The 26,980-nt window shown below is 42.6% G+C and overlaps 1 protein-coding gene across 1 annotated transcript in view; it reads right to left on the bottom strand.

The window, feature by feature from the left end:
* Nucleotides 1–26,980, bottom strand: part of LOC136864277 (uncharacterized) — a 459,021-nt gene that overhangs the window by 364,136 nt on the left and 67,905 nt on the right. The gene's annotated exons all lie outside the window — the stretch shown is intronic.

The following is a 26,980-nucleotide window of genomic DNA, read 5'->3' as shown; positions in this document are numbered from 1 at the left end:
TTGGCATTAGAGACTTGTTATATGCACGACTCGCTACCTCAATTAGACTCAGTGAACCATAGGCCTACTCTATTGAACGGAACATCAAAATTTCAACCAGCACCTGCCAGTTATGATCATCAACAGTTAGCAAGCTATTCTCATCAGCCACACCAACATCAACAGCAGCAGCAGCAGGACCAGCACCAGCAACATAACGCCGCTCAGAACACGGGCCCTCATATCCCCTCACTACAAGAGAGCATCACACCTGCAGGTAATAATCTATGTACTCCTCATCACGGTAATGACCTACTAGATAATAGTGTAGATGTACCTAATCAACCAGCTAAACGGTTTTGCGGACAAATGGTAGGACAGTCAAATGGAACCATAAACGAAGTCGAAAAGTTGATAGACATGGATATGTCAGACGCCAGTACTTCAACATCTAGTAAATCCTCCGTCCAAGACGTGCCAGTAAATACTAACTCAAGTTCAAATAAGCTTAGTTCTGCTAAGACAGCGCCTACCTATCAAAGTAAAGACAATAGATATAGTCGCACAGACATAGGCCCGTACTGTATTTTCGTAGAAAGTTTGGACAGTAAAGTTGGTCATCTACACCCTATGTCGATAGGTAAACTGCTTTTTCAACATAACAATCCCTTTAAAAAGGAAGTGGTCGACATACGCCCTATTGGAAAAAATCGTTTAAAAATTGTAGCTCGCACGGCAGGATCTGCTAATTTAATTGTGCAATGTGATGTTTTTAAACAAAGGAATTTAGAAGCTTACATTCCCAACTTTCTTATCCATAAACAGGGTATAATCAGAAATGTCGACACCACGTTAAGCGAGCAGGAAATTTTAGAAGAAATTGACTCTCCATATCCAGTTGTGCGTATTAAGAGATATACCAAAAGATCACCTACGAACCCAGATCAAGTTGTAGCAATCCCAGTGTGTCTCGTAACTTTTCGATCGCAGTCCCTCCCCACTCATATAGCTATATTGGGAACTCGCTGTGCTGTGGAACCGTATGTTGCTCCGGTAGTGCAGTGTGAAATATGTTTACGCCTGGGCCACAGGCAAGTACAATGTAAGTCAAGAGTAGCGCGTTGTAATAGATCTGCGGGTCCACACTTAACAGAAAACTGTGACAATACCACGGAAGTTCGGTGTGCACTCTGTCAAGGTCAACATTTTGCTTCAGATAAGAACTGTCCGGTGTACGTCAGACAGCGGGACATGAAAAGGGCAACTGCTTATAACACACCTCCTATGCATACATCAACAGAGCAGCAAAGTCAGGGATACGCTCAGGTGGTTGCTACTGTACCACAATACAGTAGCCGCGAAGAATTTCCTCCTCTACCAATACAACCACTACAAAATTCATCTATAATAAACACTCAGTATCATACAGCATTGCCATCAATGCAATCATCACAACAGTTATCCCATCCACAATATCAAGGACAACAGGAACAAGGGCTACTCTCACCGCATCATGCCGCGCCTATGCAACGACAACTTCCCTCCCTCTCCACTCAACGTCCTACTCGCCGCCAAGAAGCTCCCCCTCCCTCCCCAACTTACCCTCTCCCACACCAACGAGTGTTTGCTCCTCAACAATTACCAATTACACCTATTAGACAAAACCCATATCCTCCTCGCCCACATAACATTCCTGATCATTCCATCAATCGAAATACCTTCATTATAGAAGAATTAGTCAAACTTATCATGCATATAATCACCTCGTCTCAGATAACACCCATAGACAATCCCCTTGTCATTCGGGATTTAATATCTAGTTTAATAAATAAATTCAATGGGTTTTAAGGTCCTGCAGTGGAATGCTAGATCTGCCATTGCTAATAAGGAAAGTTTAGAGCACGAACTTGGTTGCAGAGATATCAAGGTGGCAGCGATTTCCGAGACGTGGTTCAACGCATCAAAACTTATAAGATATCGAAATTACAATATTCTACGAGACGATCGGTTCGATGGCAAAGGAGGTACAGCACTTTTCATACATAATGCAGTTCCTTTTAAGGTACTGCCTGTCACAGTGGGGGTAGATCCTGGTATACAACTCGTTGCAGCACGTATCCATTTACCTGCGCTTGAGTTCACATGTCTTTCAATATATTGTAAACCAGGCAGAATTATAACACCGGCAGTTTGGAATCAAATTTTATCTGCTTTGGCACCACCGTACCTTATATGCGGGGACCTCAACGCACACAGTACTACCTGGGGGTGTGCCTTCACCGACCGACAGGGTTGCAATATTTTAGAGACAGTCGACACTTTCAATCTATCTATATTGAATGACGGCTCACCAACACTAGTTCCGTCCTTATATCACCGTCCATCGGCAGTTGATATAACAATGTGCTCTCCCGCCATTGCCACAATCACCCATTGGAATGCACTTAAAGACTCGCTTGGCTCAAATCACTATCCAATACTTATAAATATTGATATTTCTCCTACAAGTAACTCCTCACCATATCCATCAAGCAAGTGGAATATGCATGGTGCAGACTGGACGCTTTTTACGGCTAAAATACTTGAGGAAACACGCTGTTTCCGGATCCAAACATCCGCCATGGACAATTATAATACCTTTGTCGAGATGATGGAACGTGCTGCTCATATATCTATCCCCCTGAGAAAACCTCCTGGTCAGAAAAACACTCCAACAGTATGGTGGAACGCTGATTGTTCCCGTGCCATTGCTCTCCGGCGGACGGCTCTCCGGGAATTCCGAAAACACCCTACCCAAGAAACATACCTACAATATCAGAAGATTTCTGCTCGAACCAAGCGATTTCTCAAGCAAACCAAGAAACAGAGTTGGCAAAAATACTGCTCCACATTGAATAAGGAAACCCCAATAGCAGATATCTGGCATCGCATACGCCATTTGCGCAACAGAAATTATAGTACTCAGGATTCGTCACCTGATACCTCTTGGTTAGAAGATTTTGCTGATAGAATTACGCCACCATCACCTAGTTATCCACCGTGTACATTTAATGAAGAGCACTCCGAACACTTTCTCTGTTCGCCATTTACAATCAACGAGCTCCGTGTGGCCATTAAGAACTCCGCCAATACAGCACCGGGCATCGATGAAATCCGATACCCCATGTTACAACACCTTCCTGACGAAACATTGCAGCTTTTCCTCCGAATTGTCAATGAACTTTGGTTTCAAAAATGCATACCTGAGTCATGGAAGACACAAATTGTAGTTCCCATCCTCAAGCCAGGAAAAGAGCCAGGAGATCCAGCAGGATATCGAGCTATTGTTCTTTCTTCCTGCATTGGTAAAACGGTGGAAAGAATGATTAAAAATCGCTTGGATTGGTGGCTAGAATCACAATCTCTGCTACCTTCTACACAAAATGGATTCCGCAAGGGTCGTGGCACGTATGATAACCATGCCATATTAACCGCAGCGATTCATACAGCTTTTCTAAATAAACACTACCTTTGTGCTCTCTTTTTGGACATATCCGCTGCGTATGACAATGTACGAATACCAATACTGATGGACAAACTCATTGCTCTTGGATTGCCTCCAACTTTTGTGTCTGGTATATATCAATTTATACATGTTAGATGGCTTTATTTTCGTTATAACCATAGACTTCTCGGGCCACGACGATCGACCCAAGGACTACCTCAAGGTGCAGTACTTAGTCCCCTACTGTATACCATTTATACCCGAGATTTGGAAAATATTCTGCCTCCTAGAGTTAGCCTTCTTCAGTATGCTGATGACGTATGTATGTTTACCTCAGCGACGACAGTACCTGCTGCCAAGTGTCGTCTTGCAGATGCTATGCAGCATGTAAATCAGTGGTTACATCAACATGGGTTAGACCTCTCTGCAAGTAAATCCTCGGCAGTAATATTCACAAAAAGAAGAATTGAACCACCAATTTACAACTTCATCCTGGGATCACATAGCATCTTAGTTCAACCACAAACCAAATTCCTCGGACTTGTGTATGATTCCCGTCTCACGTGGACTGCTCATATGCAACATATTATTCCAAAATTGGAACAAGGGATCAATATCCTACGCACATTAACTCGAACTTGGTGGGGAGCACACCCAGCTGTACTCTTAGTGCTATATCGCACGCTGATCCGATCGAAGATGGAATATGGAAGCATGTTCTATTACAGTGGCAATAAACGCCTACTAAATAAACTAGATAGTATTCAATTTCAGTGCATTCGCATTTGCCTTGGAGCTATGAAAACCACACCAACTAATGCTCTACTCTTGGAAGCCGCAGAGATGCCCTTGACTATCCGTGCACAGTTTCTTTCAGATAAGTTCATACTAAAGCAAACTCACACTAAAAATTCAACAGTTCTAATACCTCTTCGCAGATTACAACATTTAGCAGACGATCAAGACCGGCTTTCTTTGAATCAAAGATATCTCCTGCTGCAAAGTGTCACATATATAGATTCACTACTGACCCAAAACTGTCAGAAGAGTGTGGCAGACGTATATGATATTCCATTTGAACACTGCATATGCCCTATGGAAGTGGACAGATCACTAACATATCTACAAAAGGATCACAGATTGGCGCAGTTATGTCAAGAGGATTTGACTCTCCGGTATCCTTCGTCTGTTAAAATTTATACTGATGGCTCAAAAATACCAATAAGTGGCGTAGGATGTGCATTCTATTGTCCTGATCAACATGAAGCTCAAGGTTTTCGTTTGCCAGAACATATTTCTATCTATGCAGCAGAAGCTATTGCCATTATAGAAGCGCTCAAATATGCCAGACGATTCTACCGTAAGAGTATCACTATCCTTACAGATTCATTGAGCGTCCTTTCCACACTATCTACACCACTTATCCTCCAGAAACCCAATATCTACCATATCAGTATTATTCAAAAAACATATGAACTCCAAAGACGCGGTTCAAGGGTAAACTTTGTATGGGTACCAGCCCACATCGGGATACCACATAATGAATATGTAGATGACTTAGCGAAGAAAGCATGTGTCAGTGGACAGGTCCTGAATACTCCCAGCAACTTCATGGATTATACAGTGATTATGTTCCAACGAGCCTATAGTCAGTGGTCACAGAAGTGGGAAGAAACAAAGAGCCACAAAGGTAAATTTTACTCAACGATTGAACAGAATCCCCCGCGACGTCCTTGGTTTGCACAATGGAACACTCAACGACGATTCATCTCGACTATCACCCGAATGCGCTTCAACCACGGAAGTTTTAGAAGTCACCTTTATCGCATCAACGTAGTGGACACACCATACTGTTCCTGTGATGGTCAGTCGATTCAGGACCTAAACCATCTCTTTTTCGCATGTGCTCATTACCACCAACAACAAAATGTGTTTCTTACAGCTCTGCTTCACGCTAAGCAACAGTTACCAACCTGTGTAAATACACTACTGGCGACCAAAAACAGAAAAGTGTATACTATTATTGGGAACTATTTAACAACAACTTGTCTACAAATTTGATTGATTTGTTTGTAAAATTATGTGATTTCAGTGTAATGATGTGCAACGTTTATGTCTTTTATATGTATATGTATATATTTCACACTGTGACAATTACTTGTAATGAATTGTAAAGTTCAAACCAGCGTACTGTAATATCCAGGTGGCTGTTTGGTCTGTAACTGATCTAAAGCCAAATAAATTAAAAAAAAAAAAACCGGCGCGCGTTTGAAAGTTGTGCTCCGACACTATAACACAGCACAGCTCACCGGTTGTAACTTGAGAACATTTGTAAGAATGAATGCATTAACGTATTCGTATTAGTGGATTCCCATACCGCCACTGCTGTTGTAAACGTAATTTGGACCCACGTGGTCAATACATCTACTGGATAAGTATGGCAGCTCCGTATTGGGTACAATGTTGCCGTAAATCGTGCTGACAGAAGGTATGGAACGCGCGCCCCCTTGCCCGTCTCCTACCATTTGACAACACCATAGGCGCAGCCCCTCTCACCGCTCAGTCTGCTTAAAAGGTGGCCAGGAGAATAGCTGGCTTGTATCTTGCAGATAACGCGCATTAAGCTGTAGAACAGAAAACTGTTTCTCATCTTCTCCCAATCACGCCTTTATCCTCTCCCACACTTCGTGGACTTCATTACGATCATGGTGCGAAGGGCGCTTTGACTTCCATATCACTATTTCTTGTTCATAAATTTCAATTAACACACTCCTCGCGAAGCATATACGTCGGTGCGAATTTCCCAAAATTGCGTAGTAAGTAACTACGTCCTAGTTATAAATTTCCGATAACTAATGACAACATAGCGTTCCTATTGACGTAAAGGATCGAGGTATACTGCTAGTTTCGATCGGTCCACCGGTGACCCGAAAGATTCTTTGTTTTTCATTCATATCGCTTCGGGTCACCCTGTGTTTGGATTGTTGTCTAACCTATATGTTTACGCAGGTATCGATTGCGCGGTTACGGTGAATGAAGTCTACAATGTTGCTGCCTTTAGATGGCAGATTGTTGTTTAATACGAGGAGCACCACCCTTCTGACATCTCGTGTAACCTATTCCTTTTTACATTGCTCTCAGGTAAACGACTATAAGTTTTCAGATTTTTTATTGGAGTAGTTATTGGTACGTTTATTATCTTCCGTATATAATATTAACATAATATTAAGAAGCAAGATCACGTCCGGTTTAGCACAGCACTGGATCCCGGAAGAATTGCTTATTATTTGGAACAAAGTGATGAGAGTGACGGTGATTTCTCTTCAGTATCTGATGATGAGTGATGATCCTACATACAGCCTCGTCTTTGGTGATATTATTTTGTTACTAAGCACAATATGAAAATAATTAACATAGGTTTATCATATTCCCATGAATTGGCGTATGGCTTTTAGTGCCGAGAGTGTCCGAGGACAAGTTCGACTCGCCAGGTGCAGGTCTTTTGATTTGACTCCCGTAGGCGACCTGCACGTTGTGATGAGAATGAAATGATGATGAAGACGACACACATACCCCAGTCCCCGTGCTAGCGAAATTAACCAATCATGGTTAAAATTCCCGACCCCGCTGAGAATCGAACCCGGGACACCTGTAACCAGGCCAGCACTTTAACAATTTAGCCATGGAGCCGGACACTAAATACATTGACTGAGGTTTACTAACATAAAGTGTTAGTATCATGTAACCAACGGATTTCATTCCTTGAGAAGTATTGTATGCATATGCAGTATTATGCAGCCCTTCCAGCCCGTGGGAGTAAGAATAGGTGTCAATTGTTTGGTAATATTCATGAATAGGCACTATTATATATTACAAAGTAGGTAGCTCTTGTGATACAATGTAATTTTAATTTATTTTGGGATCATCTGAATCTAAATACTCCAATTTGGAACAAACAAAAGACGATCGATGGTTCCTTGTTTTCGCTCTACACATTTGTGCGCATAACAGTCGAAAAGTGAGCAGAGGTTTCGCCCCCTCTTACAACAGCTCGTGCATGGTGACTGGCCGAACAGCACAATTTGGACGATTGCCTCCTGCATTCAAGTTTTGAGATCCAATCCCGGCTCAGTTGGTACACGTAGAAGTGTTCACCCACGCTTGCAACAACAACAACAACAACAACAACAACAATAATAATAATAATAATAATAATAATAATAATAATAATGTCCGCCTATGTAGTGTAGTGGTTAGTGTGATTAGCTGCCACCCCCGGAGGCACGGGTTCGATTCCCGACTCTGCCACGAAATTTGAAAAGTGGTACGAGGGCTGGAACGGGGTCCACTCAGCCTCGGGAGGTCAACTGAGTAGAGGTGGGTTCGATTCCCACCTCAGCCATCCTAGAAGTGATTTTCTGTGGTTTCCCCACTTCTCCTCCAGGCAAATGCCGGGATAGTACCTAACTTCAGGCCACGGTCGCTTCCTTCCCTCTTCCTTGTATATCCTTTCCAATCTTCCCATCCTCCACCAAGGCCCCTGTTCAGCATAGCAGGTTAGGCCACCTGGGCGAGGTACTGGTCCTCCTCCCCAGTTTTTCACCCGACCCAATGTCTCACGCTCCATGTCACTGCCCTTGAGGCGGTAGAGGTGGGATTCCTCGCTGAGTCCGAGGGAAAAACCAACCCCGGAGGGTAAGCAGATTAAGAAATAATAATAATAATAATAATAATAATAATAATAATAATAATAATAATAATAATACCCGTGTGGGGATTTACCGGTTACCTCCATCGGGCGCGTCCCATTGGAATTGGGAAGCTCGCTGGCTCTGCCGCCAGCAGAGTCAGAGGGTAGTAGGGAAATAAAATACCACCGTGAAAAAAAAACTGGTCCCTTGCCAGGGTTACGGCGAAGACTGGTAAATGACCAGAACCCAGAAAACATCTTGAGGCAACCTCTAGGGCTAACAACCCTAGTTGTAAAAGGATGGGTACCCGTCCAAAGCAAAGTCAAGTCAAAAAGCATGATGGCACAACATTTCAAGAAACATACACCAGGGGGTAAATCTTCGGATAAATCCCTCGTCGTGAACGCCACGGCGCACGAGTCTCGTTCGGATTCTGGGGGAAACTCGACATTATGCATGAGACGAGTCGGAGCGTCTCGTTGTACCCCGAAGAGTCAAAAACTCAGGCCAAAATCTAAAACCTTTCTAGCAACTTTCAACATAAATTCACTTACACAAACTGGCAAGCTGAAAACCTCACCAAAGCTCTTCACGAAAAATAAGATATCCATAATGGCCCTACAGGAAACAAGGTACCCAGATGAAGAGATTTTTGAATCCGAAGGCTACCGATTTTTCAAGAGCAAAGCGCAAAGAGGAATCCTTCATGGAGCTGTGATGCTTGGAACCGCGTTTGCTGATAGAACCAAGATCCTTCAATCGGTTGCAGATTTCGAACCTGTGAATGACAGATTGTCTATACTCACAATTAAATGCGTGAACAAAACCTACGCCCTAGTTAACGCACATGCTCCTACAAACGATAAGAACAAGTCTGATCCAGACGAAGTTGATAATTTCTGGGACCTACTGGATGAAAAATTAAACAAAATCCCCAAACACCATGTCAAGCTTCTTTTGGGTGACTTCAGTGGCCAACTAGGTCGTGAACAGAAGTACAAGAAAGTTATAGAAAATTACCCTGCTCACAAAAGAACCAATCCCAACGGCAAAAGACTGGTGTCCATTTGCGAAAATCACAACCTGCAGGTCATGTCGACCCACTTTCGCCATCTACCCAGAAAGCAAATGGCTTGGCGTTCTCCCGTCCAAGCTCTCGGAGAGTTCCAAATTGATCATGTTGCGATCTCCAGGAGAAACAGCCCTGAGATTATGAATGTCAAGGTAAAGAAAGGCATCAATGTGGCCTCAGATCATTATATGTCTCTTATCAAATTCAAACCAATTCCGCAAACACAAGGAAGACAACCAAACAGATCACACGCTTCGACAATGATAAACTTCGGCAAAGGGTCGAGGAGTTCCAGGAGAAGGCTAGACCAAATGACTGTGACTTTAACAACGCCAAAAGTCTCCTTGTTGAGGCCGCCAAAGACGTTGCAGAAATCAAGAGAAGCAAAAAGCATGCCTGGTGGAATATTACCTGCGAATCAGTCCTCCAAGAAAGACTCAATGCGTGGAAACAGTACTACTCTACGAAATCAGAAAATGATTGGGAAACCTACAAAACCCAACGTGCCCAAGCAGCTACGGTGTTCATAACTGAGAAACGTAAATACGAAAAATCTCTCATTGAAAAACTCACTGGCTATAAACCACCATCTCTATGCTTTAAGCGAAAGGACGACACACTGGCGACGTCAAATGAAGAAAATTGCAGCATTCTGGCAGATTACTTCAAGAATTTACTTAATTGCTCTAAACCGCAAATCCCCATCGAGACCAAGGAAACCTTACTCAGGTACCCAGATTCCAGACCACCCGACAGAGATGAAATCAAGCGCCACATTGCCCGTCTCAAAAATAACAAAGCGCCGGGGGAAGACTCAGTAGTAGCAGAACTATGGAAATATGCCCCAGAGGAATCACTTGATATATTGCAAAAGCAAATAGAAGAAATTTGGAACAAGGAGACCCTACCCGAAGATTGGAAAATAGCTTTGATCCATCCATTACGCAAAAAAGGCAGCATGAAGAACATCAACAACTACGGAGGAATATCTTTGCTACCCGTGATTTCAAAATTCAATCACTTGCCATCCTGGAGCGTTTGGAAGCACAAGTCGAACATCAAATAGGTGAATACCAAGGAGGGTTCAGAAAAGGTCGCTCAACAGCTAAACAGATCCAAAATCTCAAAACGATAATCAGATATTGTACACTAAGGTCCAAGCAGTATGTGTCTGTCTTTGTGGACTTTAAGAAAGCGTACGACTCCATAGACCGGGAAGTTCTGCTAAACATCTTAAATGAATTTGTAATTGATTTGAAACTGCTGGCATTAATTAGAGCCACCCTGACCGATACAAAATCCAAGGTGAAGTTCCACGGATGTCTCTCGCATTCCTTTGACATCAAAACAGGAGTCCGACAAGGTGATGGGCTATCCCCGTTACTCTTCATCTGTGTTCTTGAAAAGATCATCAGAACCTGGCGGGTGAGATTACAGGAAACCACCTACAGTCCATTGAGATTAGGAAGCAAATCCAAGGGGATCGCAACAGACTGCTTAGCATTTGCCGATGATATTGCTGTTCTCTCAAACGACATAGAAACCGCTAGAGCTCAAGTTGAAATTTTAAAGGAAATTGACGAACAAACTGGTTTGCAGATATCGTTTGCACGGAAGTAATGACTAACATCAAAGAGGCTCCACCAAAACTCCATACAAAATACGGGGACATCACCCGAGTAGACAAATTCAAATACCTGGGTGAGATCACCATGAAAAATGGACTGGACAAAGAAGCACTTCAGGAGCGAGTACGCAAACTGGAAATAGCCTACCAAACATCCCGCACAATCTACAACAAAAAAATGCCTTTCCCAAAACACCAAGATACGTCACTATGAAACAGTTCTGAAGCCAGTAGTTCTATATGCAGCCGAAACCCTGTCTCTAAATGCCAACAAAGGACTCCTTGAAGAACTGGAGAAAAGAGAACGCAAAATTTTGAGAGGAATCTTGGGATCAAAGTACAGAAATGGAATCCATCAAAAGAGATCCAACAAGGAAGTCTACAGCAAAATAGAGAAAATTACCGACACAATCAGTAAAAGACGGGCACGATTTTACGGTCATCTGAAAAGAATGGACGGAAGAAAGTTAACTAAAGAAATCTTTCACTTTTTTTATTCAAACCCCAAAACCACAATTCCCTGGTTTTGAAATACCAAAGAAGACCTGCAAATGCTACATATCTCAGCTGAAGACGCCCTTAACAGAGATCTATTCCGCAAGAAAATATTGACGAACGGGCTAAACCGAGACGAGCAACCGAAGAGAAGACACGGTGCCCCTTGGACAGAGGAGCGTAAGCAGGCCCACTCACAAAGAATGAGGGAAATTTGGGTTCTAAAGAAGGCCAAGTTCAGTGTCAAATGCAACAAGACTTAACGTGGTCCTTGATGGCCCCAGCGAATTATATAATAATAATAATAATAATAATAATAATAATAATAATAATAATAATAATAATAATAATAATAATAATCAATTTTGGCCACAAGAAGGGCTATTTCTTCCTCCTACTGTCTAGGAACATTTAGATGACCTCCAGTCTGTGAAAGAACGCAGAATTGCGTCAAGAGTGTATCTCAGGTATGCAACAAGTAGGGCTCGGATTTATACAACATATCGTACATTTATCCTGCTCTCTTTTTAAAATCTAAGTTAAATTGAATATATTTCTAGCTTTTGCGCACACGGTGTCATGGTTTCTATTGGGCACATAAATGCACACACACATATATATAATCAATAAGTCATATTAGCCGCCACTGTGGTGTAGTGGTTAGCGTGATTAGCTGCCACCCCCGGAGGCCCGGGTTCGATTCCCGGCTCTGCCACGAAATTTGAAAAGTGGTATGAGGGCTGGAACGGGGTCCACTCAGCCTCGGGAGGTCAACGGAGTAGAGGTGGGTTCGATTTCCACCTCAGCCATCCTGGAAGTGGTTTTCCGTGGTTTCCCACTTCTCCTCCAGGCGAATGCCGGGATGGTACCTAACATAAGGCCACGGCCGCTTCCTTCCCTCTTCCTTGCCTATCCCTTCCAATCTTCCCATCCCTCCACAAGGCCCCTGTTCAGCATAGCAGGTGAGGCCGCCTGGGCGAGGTATTGGTCATTCTCCCCAGTTGTCTCCCCGACCAAGTGTCTGAAGCTCCAGGACACTGCCCTTGCGGCCGACCCTGGAGGGTAAGCAGATGATGATGATGATGATGATGATGATGATGAAGTCATATTAGCAGGTGCTACCATTTCTTGGCACTAGCCAGAATTTAATGTAGCTTCCACCGGAGTCCTAGTCTCATTTATGGATGTGATAATGTGTAAACTGCTGAGCTATGGGTAGGCTAGTGATATTTGGTGCACGACTAATGTGTCTCGATGTTAAAAAAGGTGCTTTTCGTAGGGCCAGTCATGTCTGGCTCAGTGTGGAAAGTAATGGCAAACTGCCTCACTCTTCATATTACTTAGTACGCCACCATTGGTTTTTGTGGTTTCCATATAACCGTACAACATTTGATAGTGTTATTTGGGAATCCAACCAGCGTTCTAGCCATTCTTCAGCCATTATTCATATGTGCTGTGACAACAATGTCAAGTGATTACATGTTTTGTTTATTTTCGATTTCTTTTGTAGTTAAATTAAGTTTGAAAGTAACGGCTTTTACAAGCTGTAAGTTGTCAAAATATAAAGATAAAATAATGTTGGAAATGTGGACAGTTTACTGGTGGTTGGCTGTCTGAATAAATCTAAGCAATTTTGGACAATATTTAATTTCTTTTGCATCATATTCCAGTGTTTTTATTGCATAGTTACACACGTATTTCCAGAGTTATCAGGACACATAAACCCGACCCCTAATAATAAGATATAGAGCGATTGTAGATTATGTCGGAACACTAGCTCTGCTTACACAGGATGGATCGCTGGGATTGGACGAATCCCGACAAAATCGTTTGCCATTCAAGAATATTTGAAAATAAGAGATCCGTTTTATTAGACTTACTGTACAAGGCAAAATTCTGGCAATTCAATATCCTTTAAAGTCCATAAAAATTATGGGATCATTACTAGTTCTGCTTGCCATTTAATACTTGTTTGTGAGTATAGGACGTGTGCGCAAAGCCTATACAATACGATACATACAGTACAGTCCGGCCCCGCGGGGTAGGGGGCAACGCGTCCGCCTGTCACCCGGTGGCCCTGGGTTCGATTCCCGGCCGAGCCAGGGGTTTTTAATGTAAATGATTAATATCCCTGGCCTGGGGACTGGGTGATTGTGTCGTCCTTAATGTTCATTTCCTCATCAGTATCCAGTAATCGGGATATAGTGGGTTCGAACCCCACTGTCGGCAGCCCTGAAGAGGGTTTTCCGTAGTTTCTCATTTTCACACCAGGCAAATGCTGAGGCTGTACCTTAATTAAGGCCACGGCCGCTTCCTTCCCAGGCCTTTCCTATCCCATCGTCGCCGTAAGACATATCTGTGTCGGTGCGACGTAAAGCAAATAGCAATAAAATAGCATTTCCTCACATTCTACACTTTATCAATCAATCAATACTGATCTGCATTTAGGGCAGTCGCCCAGGTGGCAGATTCCCTATCTGTTGCTTTCCTAGCCTTTTCCTAAATGATTTCAAAGAAATTGGAAATTTATTGAACATCTCCCTTGGTAAGTTATTCCAATCCCTAACTCCCCTTCCTATAAATGAATATTTGCCCCAGTTTGTCCTCTTGAATTCCAACTTTATCTTCATATCGTGATCTTTCCTACTTTTATAAACGCCATTCAAACCTATTCGTCTACTAATGTCATTCCACGCCATCTCTCCGCTGACAGCTCGGAACATACCACTTAGTCTAGCAGCTCTTCTTCTTTCTCTCAATTCTTCCCAACCCAAACATTGCAACATTTTTGTAACGCTACTCTTTTGTCGGAAATCACCCAGAACAAATCGAGCTGCTTTTCTTTGGATTTTTTCCAGTTCTTGAATCAGGTAATCCTGGTGAGGGTCCCATACACTGGAACCATACTCTAGTTGGGGTCTTACCAGAGACTTATATGCACTCTCCTTTACATCCTTACTACAACCCCTAAACACCCTCATAACCATGTGTAGAGATCGGTACCCTTTATTTACAATCCCATTTATGTGATTACCCCAGTGAAGATCTTTCCTTATATTAACACCTAGATACTTACAATGATCCCCAAAAGGAACTTTCACCCCATCAACACAGTAATTAAAACTCAGAGGACTTTTCCTATTTGTGAAACTCACAACCTGACTTTTAGCCCCGTTTATCAACATACCATTGTCTGCTGTCCATCTCACAACATTTTCGAGGTCACGTTGCAGTTGCTCACAATCTTGTAACTTATTTATCACTCTATAGAGAATAATATCATCCGCAAAAAGCCTTACCTCCGATTCCACTCCTTTACTCATATCATTTATATATATAAGAAAACATAAAGGTCCGATAACACTGCCCTGAGGAACTCCCCTCTCAACTATTACAGGGTCAGACAAAGCTTCACCTACTCTAACTCTCTGAGATCTATTTTCTAGAAATATAGCAACCCATTCAGTCACTCTTTTGTCTAGTCCAATTGCACTCATTTTTGCCAGTAGTCTCCCATGATCCACCCTATCAAATGCTTTAGACATGTCAATCGCGATACAGTCCATTTGACCTCCAGAATCCAAGATATCTGCTATATCTTGCTGGAATCCTACAAGTTGAGCTTCAGTGGAATAACCTTTCCTAAAACCGAATTGCCTTCTATCGAACCAGTTATTAATTTCACAAACATGTCTAATATAATCAGAAAGAATGCCTTCCCAAAGCTTACATACAATGCATGTCAAACTTACTGGCCTGTAATTTTCAGCTTTATGTCTATCACCCTTTCCTTTATACACAGGGGCTACTATAGCAACTCTCCATTCATCTGGTATAGCTCCTTCGACCAAACAATAATCAAATAAGTACTTCAGATATGATACTATATCCCAACCCATTGTCTTTAGTATATCCCCAGAAATCTGATCAATTCCAGCCGCTTTTCTAGTTTTCAACTTTTGTATCTTATTGTAAATGTCATTGTTATCATATGTAAATTTTATTACTTCTTTGGCCTTAGTCTCTTCCTCTATCTCGACATTATCCTTGCAACCAACAATCTTTACATACTGCTGACTGAATACTTCTGCCTTTTGAAGATCCTCACATACACACTCCCCTTGTTCATTAATTATTCCTGGAATGTCCTTCTTGGAACCTGTTTCTGCCTTAAAATACCTATACATACCCTTCCATTTTTCACTAAAATTTGTATGACTGCCAATTATGCTTGCCATCATGTTATCCTTAGCTGCCTTCTTTGCTAGATTCAATTTTCTAGTAAGTTCCTTCAATTTCTCCTTACTTCCACAGCCATTTCTAACTCTATTTCTTTCCAGTCTGCACCTCCTTCTTAGTCTCTTTATTTCTCTATTATAATAAGGTGGGTCTTTACCATTCCTTACCACCCTTAAGGGTACAAACCTGTTTTTGCATTCCTCAACAATTTCTTTAAACCCATCCCAGAGTCTGTTTACATTTTTATTTACCGTTTTCCACCGATCATAGTTACTTTTTAGAAACTGCCTCATACCTGCTTTATCAGCCATATGGTACTGCCTAACAGTCCTACTTTTAAGACCTTCCTTTCTATCGCATTTATTTTTAACTACCACAAAAACAGCTTCATGATCACTAATACCATCTATTACTTCAGTTTCCCTATAGAGCTCATCTGGTTTTATCAGCACCACATCCAGGATATTTTTCCCTCTGGTTGGTTCCATCACTTTCTGAATCAGCTGAATCAGCCATTTCCAAACACACGCAGGTTCACAACATATGGTGCAAAGTAGGAGCAAAAGATCTTCTTAGGTCGACGCCCTGAATAAATAGCGTTTTAAAAAAGCACACAGTACATGTTCATGTACGCCTTTCAACGTTCAGTCTGCAAGCCTCTGTGAATTTATAAAACGCCACCACAACCCTCTATTTCTAACTGTGTTGCCTCGTTTAGTTCTATATCTCTTATCTTTAATTCATTAGAAACTGAGTCGAAGTCCGCCTCTGTGGTGTAGTGGTTAGTGTGATTAGCTGCCATCCCCGGAGGTCCGGGTTCAATTCCCAGCTCTGCCACGAAATTTGAAAGGTGGCATGAGGGCTGGAACGGGGTCCACTCAGCCTCAGGAGGTCAACTGAGTAGAGGGGTTCGATACCCTCCTCAGCCATCCTGGAAGTGGTTTTCCATGGTTTCCCACTTCTCCTCCAGGCAAATGCCGGGATGGTACCTAACATAAGGCCACGGCCGCTTCCTTCCCTCTTCCTTGTCTATCCCGTCCAATATTCCCTTCCCCCCGCAAGGCCCCTGTTCAGCATAGCAGGTGAAGCCACCTGGGCGAGGTACTGGTCATCCTCCCCAGTTGTATCCCCCGACCCAGAGTCTGAAGCTCCAGGACACTGCCCTTGAGGCGATAGAGGTGGGATCCCTCGCTGAGTCCGAGGGAAAAACCGACCCTGGAGGGCAAACAGATTAAGAAGAAGAAGAAACTGATTCGAAATTGACAAGCAAGCAGCCAGATGGCGTCAACTTAAAGTGTCTGCACACAGTATTCTGGCTGAGGCCATATTATTATTATTATTATTATTATTATTATTATTATTATTATTATTATTATTATTATTATTATTATTGCAAAAGGTGTCTTTCTTTCAAAACTCTCTTGTTTGAAACAGGATGAACATATTATGCAGGTGGCATGATTCCAAGTATCTTCTCTTCAGCCACCAGCTATCCACAGTTGACGAATAGTCTCGCGTTTAGAGAATGTATAAAATTAAATATTTCTTTGCCCGGCAATTTTTGTGTGGTTTAGTGTACAGTCCCTAGGTATACATGGTCACTCAATATCTGTTGCAGAAGTGGGTAGGATCCTTCACCTCTCCTGGTCGAATATACCAGTGAGTGAGAATGCACGTGTATAGAAGGTGCTTGTAAGATGAGGAACGAGTTAAGATATGGAAGATTACTTTAACAAGGAAACACACAGCATGCAAATTTCTTCTGACAAGAAGATGATGTGTGACTTCAGCTTGCCTTCAAGAGAACCTGTTCTGCACTTGCTGAAGGTTTTACTAAAACACAATTAAGGAGGATGCATTTACAGCTAAGTAATAGCTATGACTTACGCATGAACACATGACATCATGGATATGGGTACAGGGATATAAATAAGCCGGTGGCAGCCGTTTAGCGGCAGAGGAACAAAGAGAGTTGAGTAATAAGTTCCTCCGGAGGACAATTACACTTTCACGGAACAGACGAAGTACGCCTTTCAGAGGAACTGGGACACAGTGGCGTATGAACATTTGAACTTCTCTGATATGAAATGTCAACATAAAGCAGTATAATAATAATAATAATAATAATAATAATAATAATAATAATAATAATAATAATAATAATAATAATAATAGTAATAATATTTACAAGTTATTTTACGTCACACTGACACAGATAGACCTAGGTCTTGCGACGATGGAATAGGAAAGGGCTAGGAGTGGAAAGAAAGCGGCGTGGCCCCAATTAATGCACAGCCTGGTGTGAAAATGGGAAACCACGGAAAACAATCTTCAGGACTGCCGACAGTGTGGTTCAAACCTACTATCTCCAGAATACTGCATAGTGGCCGCACTTAAGTGACTGCAGCTATCGAGCTCGGTATAATAATAATAATAATAATAATAATAATAATAATAATAATAATAATAATAATTTTTTTGCTATTTGTTTTACGTCGCACCGACACAGATAGGTCTTTTGGCGACGATTGGATAGGAAAGGCCTAGGAAGTGGAAGGAAGCGGCCGTGGCCTTAATTAAGGTACAGCCCCGGCATTTGCCCGGTGTGAAAATTGGAAACCACGGAAAACCATCTTCAGGGCTGCCGACAGTGGGGCTCGAACCCACTATCTCCCGATTACTGGATACTGGCCGCACTTAAGCGACTGCAGCTATCGAGCTCGGTAATAATAATAATAATAATAATAATAATAATAATAATAATAATAATAATAAACTGTTGTAGATGCCGGCCCCCGTGGTGTAGGGGTGGCGTGCCTGCCTCTCGCCCGGAGGCCCTGGGTTCGATTCCCGGCCAGGTCAGGGATTTTTCTCTCGACCTGAGGGCTGGTTCGAGGTCCAATCAGCCTACGTGATTAGAACTGAGGAGCTATCTGACGGTGAGATGGCGGCCCCGGTCACAAAACCCAGAATAACGGCCGAGAGGATGCGTCGTGCTGACCACACAATCCCTCGTAATATGCAGGCTTTCGGGCTGAGCAGCGGTCGCTGGGCAAGGGGCGTTAAGTGCCGTGAGGTTGGGGGGTTGTAGATACGTTAGATACATGTAACATGTTCCTATTAATATAAAGTTTAGTCATGCTACCCGTACATAAACGAACGTTCCTTTTCAGCCTTACGGCGTCTAAAAACATATCTACGTAATTCTACTGAAAATAGGCGTACAAGGTTAAATGGATTTGCATTCCTGAACATTCACAGGGGTTATACTCTAAATTCAGAAGATGTGTTGAATGAATTATTGAAGAAAAACCTCCGTTTGGAGATTGCATTTTTATTCACCACGCTTAGTGGTAAAAATCTGTACCTGTATATACTCTACAGCAGGGATGGCGAACCTATGCCACGCGTGTCACTAGGTGACACGCGAACACGATTTAAGTGGCACACAACATGAACATACCAATGTTTCTTTGTACTACGGACAATACATACCTTACGAGTATATTGTTTCACGTGCAAGAAATAAATATCGAAAATCTAAATAAGCTTTCTATATTGTAGGCCTTCACATTTAGTTTTCTTTCAACTCTCTGATATTAGGGCGTCTTATGAAATTATTTATGGCGTACACCGTTGTTCCTTATTCTCCGACTTTACATAGGCTACCGATTTTCGTTAAATTCTGTTTACACATTTTCTCATGACTGGGCGCAAATATGGACTTAGTAACAAAAATCCAAATTCATGAATATCTTTGTGATAATAGCCGGTACTGTAACAATGTATAAGACATAAATGATCGGAAATTTAATACTATATATATTCGGACGTGCAATATGATATGACCGAAAGTCAAGTGAGATAAGTGTCATTTTCTGGTGGTTTTGTATATGGACCTTTCAAACGCTTTCGGTGCCGAAAAGAACAGAAACTTAATGGCGGTAGTGACCGGAGTTTCAAGAACAGTGAACAGGGTAATTCGGACTGATAGAAAGATGTATTGCCTGTGTTCGAAAACCATTTTATCCCCCACTTTTAAGGAAAAGCGCCATTTCGAGACTATAATTTTAAATGTTTGTTCCATGCCAAATGAAGAAAGAAGAGAGTTCCTTTCACAAAATATTGAACATTACACAAAACGAACTAGTTCTTTTGTATCATATTTCCACCCTAGGAATAATATCAGTGCGGTTGTTTCCAACTGTCTCACTGCATAGTACAGCATGCATGGGAAACCGCTTTCTGACGGTGAGTTCCTAAAAGAAACTTTATATTGACGTCCGACACATTATTTGAAAATTTCCCTAACAAACAACAAAAAATTACCAGAATTAAATGAATGCCAGCTACCTGAACTGCTGTCAAGGATAGAATAATAAGAATGAGTGAAGAAGATTCTGAGCAATTGAAAGCCGATTTCGATAACTCCCATATGTATGCAGTATGTTTTGTTGAAAGCACGGATGTGATTTTACAAGCGAGGATAGCTGTTTTTTCCGATTTCCTTGTGGAGATTTGATGAGGGAAAATAAGTTAAATTGTTGAGCATACGAACTACGACAACATGGAAAGACAATGAAGCTAATGGAGGAAGTGAAGTCCATTGGCAATATTAGTATTTTTTTTTTTTGTCTAACACTTCGTTTAAAATTTGTTTTACGTAGCACGACACAGATAGTTCTTATGGCGACGATGGGATAAGAAAGGGCTAGGAATGGGAAGGAATCGGCCGTGGCCTTAATTAAGGTACAGCCTGGTGTGAAAATGGGAAACAACGGAAAACCATCATCAGGGCTGCCGACAGTGGGAATCGAACCCACTATCTCCCGGATGCAAGCGGACAGCTGGGCGCCCCTAACCGCGCAGCCAACTCGCCCGGTAATCATATTTAATGGCGAAGTGTGTTACAATGGGAGCTTATTAATTTTTTTACAAATAATATTAGGTATTCTCAAAAATTACATATTTAAACATTTATACGCATTATTTGCAAAATACGAGCACGGAATATGCAATAATCAAATGTATTTACAAGATACATATATATATAAAATATGCAGCCGGTCCCTGTTTTGAATGGTGTGAAAATAGGGTCAGTTGGTTCATGCATTTCAGTGGACTTGGCAGACTGATATGCAAGAGCAACTTCTGGCGCGGTGAGGAAAGCAACGGGAAACTACCTCATTCATTTCCCTAGTAAACCTCTTCAGTGACGCCTAGGTTGTCTATGATAGCTTTTTGGTGGAGCTGTGGAGGATCAAACCAGCCTTCGAGCTGAATACCCAACATACACATATATAAAATAAATAAATCAGTAAATAAAGAAATGAATAAATACCATTATGAAACATAATTGGGAATTTGGAAAGGAAGTCGCGGTTGGAGGGGGGGGGGGGCGTAATATTTTGTAGCCATTTCTTTAAGGAAAATAACAAGTGGCACAGTAAACAGTTGATAATAAGAAACCAGTCTTAAAATGGCACACTAGTTGGAAAAGGTTCGCCATCCCTGCTCTACAGTATATGCAAATAATGCAAGCTACAGTAGACCTATGTTGATTCCATTAATACCGAAATATATTGTTTTAACAGCGCAATAATGGACTAAAGTCAAATGGATGAATATGTACGAAATGGTATTCATAATGTTTGAATTCAACATCATATTGTTTTCAGCATTCTGGCCGAGTTTCATATTTTCATTAATTCAAATATATTTTAATATTATGTGTTGCTGTGTTTCAGACCGATTAGTAGTAACTTAATGGTATCATAATATATTATGTGTACCTCCGTTTCTATTGTCTGTCTGTCTGTCTGTCTGTCTGTCTGTCTGTCTGTCTGTCTGTCTGTCTGTCTGTCTGTCTGTCTGTCTGTCTGTCTGTCTGTCTGTCTGTCTGTCTGTCTGTCTGTCTGTCTGTTAGGTCATCAGCCCAGAGGCTGGTTGGATCCTCAAATAGCACCACCAAAGGTTATGCGGTTATAAGGAAACCGCAAAAACCAATGGCAGCACTAAAATGAGGCGTACTAGGCAAGACGAGGAGTGAGGTAGTTTGCCATTGCTTTCCTCACTGGGTCAGAAAGTGCTATTGCAGCACGACTGACCCTATGATCAACACCTTTCATAACACTCAGATGTACTAGTCGTGCTCTGAATGCCATTACGCAGCACCACCCATACCTCAGCAGCTTCCATATTGTCACAGCCATGAATGAGACTGGGACTTCGGTGAAAGCTACACTTTACTCTGGCCTGTGCCAAGAGATGGATACAAAAGTACTGTATCCATCAAGAAATGGCAGCAGGCAAACCGTTTCTATTAATAATCCATTAATGTAGGAACGTAGCGTAATAAACGGTAACGCAAAAGTATTCGCCCGCTATGTTCTCTGTGGTGTCTAACACCATAACATGGGGAAAATACATGAGTCAGGGTTCTTGCGAGCAGTGCGTGCTGATGGTGAAATACGTAAACATCGTTCAGAGCTAGAATGGGTAAGACAAGTGAAAATACTCGTTGAACGGGAGTGAACTCCGTAAAGAAATATATTCGCAAGGAGAAATTGCCGAAAAGATAGGAATATCATGATCAACAGTAGAAGATATTATTCACAGGTTCAAAACCACTTCAACCGTGATAAATAAACCACGAAAAGGACGCCCTAGGAAGTTCACACAACGTGAAGAGGGACGCAGCCTACGCACCGTGCCTCAAAATTGGCATGTTTCTGTTCCTGTGCTGTGAGCAGATGTAGTATAATCGTGAAGTGAGACGAACATCAGTACCGATACTGCAAGGCGAGTGTTATACAGAGCAGGTATAAAAGGCCGTATAAGCGAAAAATAAAAAACCCTGGATAAGTAAGGTAAAGGGACGGAAGAGGTTGGAGTTTCCAAAACAATCTGTTAGCAAGCCACTTACGCTCTGGAAACAAGTGTTATTTACGAATGAACGTAAATTCGGCTTGTTTGATATGTTCGGAAAGCGTCGTGTGTGAAGAAAGGAGGAGAAAATCCACAGTCAAACTTCAGTCTACAGTTAAACACCGGGGTGGACCCATCATGAAATCGGGGTGTATGTCGGAGGCTGGTGTAAGCAACTTCCGCATAATACCTGCGACAATGGATTGGATGGCGTATTTGGACATTTTAAAGCAGCATCTGAATCCCAGTGTCGAAAAATCAGGGACTGCTGGTGTCTACTACGTCCAACAAGATAATGCCCGAAACATACTGCCTGGGTCGTTATACACTGGTTGCTTTACAATACACCATTTGTGCTGCAAACACCTCTCCAGTCGCCAGACTTAAACCCCAATAGAGCATTTATTGGCGGAACTAAAACAGAGACGGCAGCAAAAGAAGAAAATGTAAGGAAAGCTGGGAGCCAACATTTCTTGAAGCGTAGCAGAAGATAGAACTAGAAGTCACGGCTAAACTAGTCCAGTCCATGCCGAAAACGCTTCAAGCTGTCATTGCTGCGAAAGGAAATTCGACCGGGTTTTGAAGAGTTATTTGGTCTGTGAGTCAAGTGCGTGTGAAGTACCGTACAAGCGGACGAATACTTTTGCTACTCTCCTTGTCGGAACAGACAGCTACAGAAGCCACTACCTTTAAACAGGTTGTGTTATTTGATTTTTGTATATTATTACGTTATCATTTTCCAATACAAGGTAAGTAAGTATTACAACATGGCCTGGGTGTCATTGTTACCTTTCCACTACTAGCCGTTATTTCCGGTTAGGCCAGAGTTCGGATTTCTATTATCTAAAAGTTCTGTAAATAAGCATGCACTTGTTATGCTCTAAAGGATACGAAAATAAGATGCAAAAGAAAATAAATATTGTCTAAACGTTGCTTAGAAAGAGATGTTTTTATTCCACATTCTACAAACAAATATGAAGTTAGTGAATATTATATATTGGCCACAAGTGACTGTTCACCTTATAACCTTTATTTTTTACAATTTGTTTTACGTCGCACCGACACAGATAGTTCTTATAGCGACGATGGGATAGGAAAGGGCTAGGAGTGGGGTGTGGGGTGGAAGCGGTCGTGGTCTTAATAAAGGAAGAGCCCCAGAATTTGCCTGGTGTGAAATGGGAAACTACGGAAAACCATCTTCATGGGTGTCGACAGTGGGATTTGAACCCACCACCTCCCGGATGCAAGCTCACATCTGCGCGCCCCTAACCGCACGGCCATCTCGCACCGTTTGCTGTCCTTTCCACTGTGGTATCTACTTCTCTTCGTCTTCTCTCAACCTCTTTCAACCTCGACTGTGTTCCTTTCATTCTAAAATATTATCTTAAGCTGAACATTTCGCTTGATTGGAAATATACAATTTGGGCATCTGGGGAGGGCTTTTAAGTCAGCAGAATGATGTCTACTTAGCTTGTCATGCTACCCTTGTGATTGCGAGTTGTCCAACAATCCGTCCACAATGGATACTGCAGCTAGTAGGCAATACATTGTATATAATTATATATATATATATATGTCCAGCCCTTGTCCCGTTCTTCATCAGAAGTGTTAATGGCATGAAATGAATGACGTGACATAAGATAGTAGAAAAGGAGAGGGTGAAACCCGGTGCCGGCACGTAGCCTACTCCTGTCGACAAGCACCAAGGAGTCTACTGAAGGCTTTACGTCTCCATCCGACGGACGAATGACCATCAACAACGCCATATGCTGTAACTCCAATCGAGCACTGAGGAGAGGTTTGAAATTTAATCCAGGCTTCTGGTAGGCAATACAGTAATTACAAATGACATACCATCACCTCTCCTAGCCGGCCGGCCAACATTCTGATGATGACACGAACCGGCTAACCACGATGTCAGACCATTTATAGAATGACGCCGCAAGGCGGGCTTGCATAAAACTACATTTAATAATAATATCAACGTTTTTGTATGGCGTAGGTGAGGAATTTGTTCCGTTAACGGCGCCTGTGTAACACCACCTAAAGCGATGGAATCCCTGCCAGTGGCACTGCATCGTGATGTCCAGGCCGTATTGTAGCGCGTATGTGAAAGCAATTAGCTGATCGGTAGGATGGAAGATTAGTACTTGGGTTACTTGATTTGGTTGCAAATTCTTCGCTGTTCAGTTGAAATTTTCAACGTTGTCCGCATATTTACTCAGAAATACACTGACTGACAGAGCAAATGCAACACCAAGAAGGAGTGGTCAGAACTTTATGCCAATTGCAGGGTAGACTGACGTCACTGAGGTATGCTCATGATGTGAAATACGCCGCTGTGCTGCGCACGTAGCGAACGATAAATGGGACACGGCGTTGGCGAATGGCCCACTTCGTACCGTGATTTCTCAGCCGACAGTCATTGTAGAACGTGTTGTCGTGTGCCACAGGACACGTGTATAGCTAAGAATGCCAGGCCGCCGTCAACGGAGGCATTTCCAGCAGACAGACGACTTTACGAGGGGTATGGTGATCGGGCTGAGAAGGGCAGGTTGGTCGCTTCGTCAAATCGCAGCCGATACCCATAGGGATGTGTCCACGGTGCAGCGCCTGTGGCGAAGATGGTTGGCGCAGGGACATGTGGCACGTGCGAGGGGTCCAGGCGCAGCCCGAGTGACGTCAGCACGCGAGGATCGGCGCATCCGCCGCCAAGCGGTGGCAGCCCCGCACGCCACGTCAACCGCCATTCTTCAGCATGTGCAAGACACCCTGGCTATTCCAATATCGACCAGAACAATCTCCCGTCGATTGGTGGAAGGAGGCCTGCACTCCCGGCGTCCGCTCAGAAGACTACCATTGACTCCACAGCATAGAAGTGCACGCCTGGCATGGTGCCGGGCTAGAGCGACTTGGATGAGGGAATGGCGGAACGTCGTGTTCTCCGATGAGTCACGCTTCTGTTCTGTCAGTGATAGTCACCGCAGACGAGTGTGGCGTCGGCGTGGAGAAAGGTCAAATCCGGCAGTAACTGTGGAGCGCCCTACCGCTAGACAACGCGGCATCATGGTTTGGGGCGCTATTGCGTATGGTTCCACGTCACCTCTAGTGCGTATTCAAGGCACGTTAAATGCCCACCGCTACGTGCAGCATGTGCTGCGGCCGGTGGCACTCCCGTACCTTCAGGGGCTGCCCAATGCTCTGTTTCAGCAGGATAATGCCCGCCCACACACTGCTCGCATCTCCGAACAGGCTCTACGAGGTGTACAGATGCTTCCGTGGCCAGCGTACTCTCCGGATCTCTCACCAATCGAACACGTGTGGGATCTCATTGGACGCCGTTTGCAAACTCTGCCCCAGCCTCGTACGGACGACCAACTGTGGCAAATGGTTGACAGAGAATGGAGAACCATCCCTCAGGACACCATCCGCACTCTTATTGACTCTGTACCTCGATGTGTTTCTGCGTGCATCGCCGCTCGCGGTGGTCCTACATCCTACTGAGTCGATGCCGTGCGCATTGTGTAACCTGCATATCGGTTTGAAATAAACATCAATTATTCATCCGTGCCGTCTCTGTTTTTTCCCCAACTTTCATCCCTTTCGAACCACTCCTCCTTGGTGTTGCATTGTCACTGTCAGTCAGTGTATAACAGACCGAGTCGTCATCGACTGCAGTGAAAAGTGCTTAATCACTGAAGAAAACTTTTGTGTGGAGTGTATTCATGTAAGCCTATAGGTTAAGAATCTCACTCTTCAGTGTTTTACTTTTGTAGTTTACCTGTGTAGTGTTTTATTCATAACATATATTAATTGAGATAGTGTATTCGGCGTTTTATTATAACTACGATGTATGTAGCCTATTGAATTACGATGATCAGTGAAAGAAATCACCGTTCCGAAGGGCTTCTGTGTGTCTGCCTACAAAGCTAATAATTATAAACGAGGAGAGTATACTCCTTCAGATGAAGAAAGAGATTATCAAATAAGGCTATTCCTAAGGAGAACTTAATAGTTAATCAGAACACAGTTATGTGTATCACCCACTTTCCTGACGACCAAATCCTGAGGAAAATGTATTATGACATAAGCATGGGTAACGTTAGGTATATTTGTTATGTAATCAGGCTTACGGTTTATCTGAGTGTGGTGTATTTGAAGATTCAAGTGCAATTTATTCCTTTAGGAAATGTATTGAGGAGTGAGACTGCTGAGATTTTTCTATCTCCAGAATGCAAGCTCACAGTGACATTAAAATTAAGTGGTCTGTGAGACGTCGCGTCCATGTTGGTGTTAAAAAATAATGTATATCCATTGTTAAGGACAGGGGAAAGATATACAAAATGAAGATAGTAGATTTTGAAAGAATGTGGGTTCCATAACAAAGGATATACAAAGACCAAAAATTAGAGCAGAGTAATGGAAAGTGACAATGAGTAGAATTCTATAAGACAAAGAATGATGGT

This window comes from Anabrus simplex, chromosome 2 (genome assembly GCF_040414725.1).
Source record: "Anabrus simplex isolate iqAnaSimp1 chromosome 2, ASM4041472v1, whole genome shotgun sequence".
Taxonomy (NCBI): Eukaryota; Metazoa; Arthropoda; class Insecta; order Orthoptera; family Tettigoniidae; genus Anabrus; species Anabrus simplex.
The sequence above is the reverse complement of the archived record's forward strand: the minus strand, read 5'-3'. Positions and strand labels throughout refer to the sequence as shown.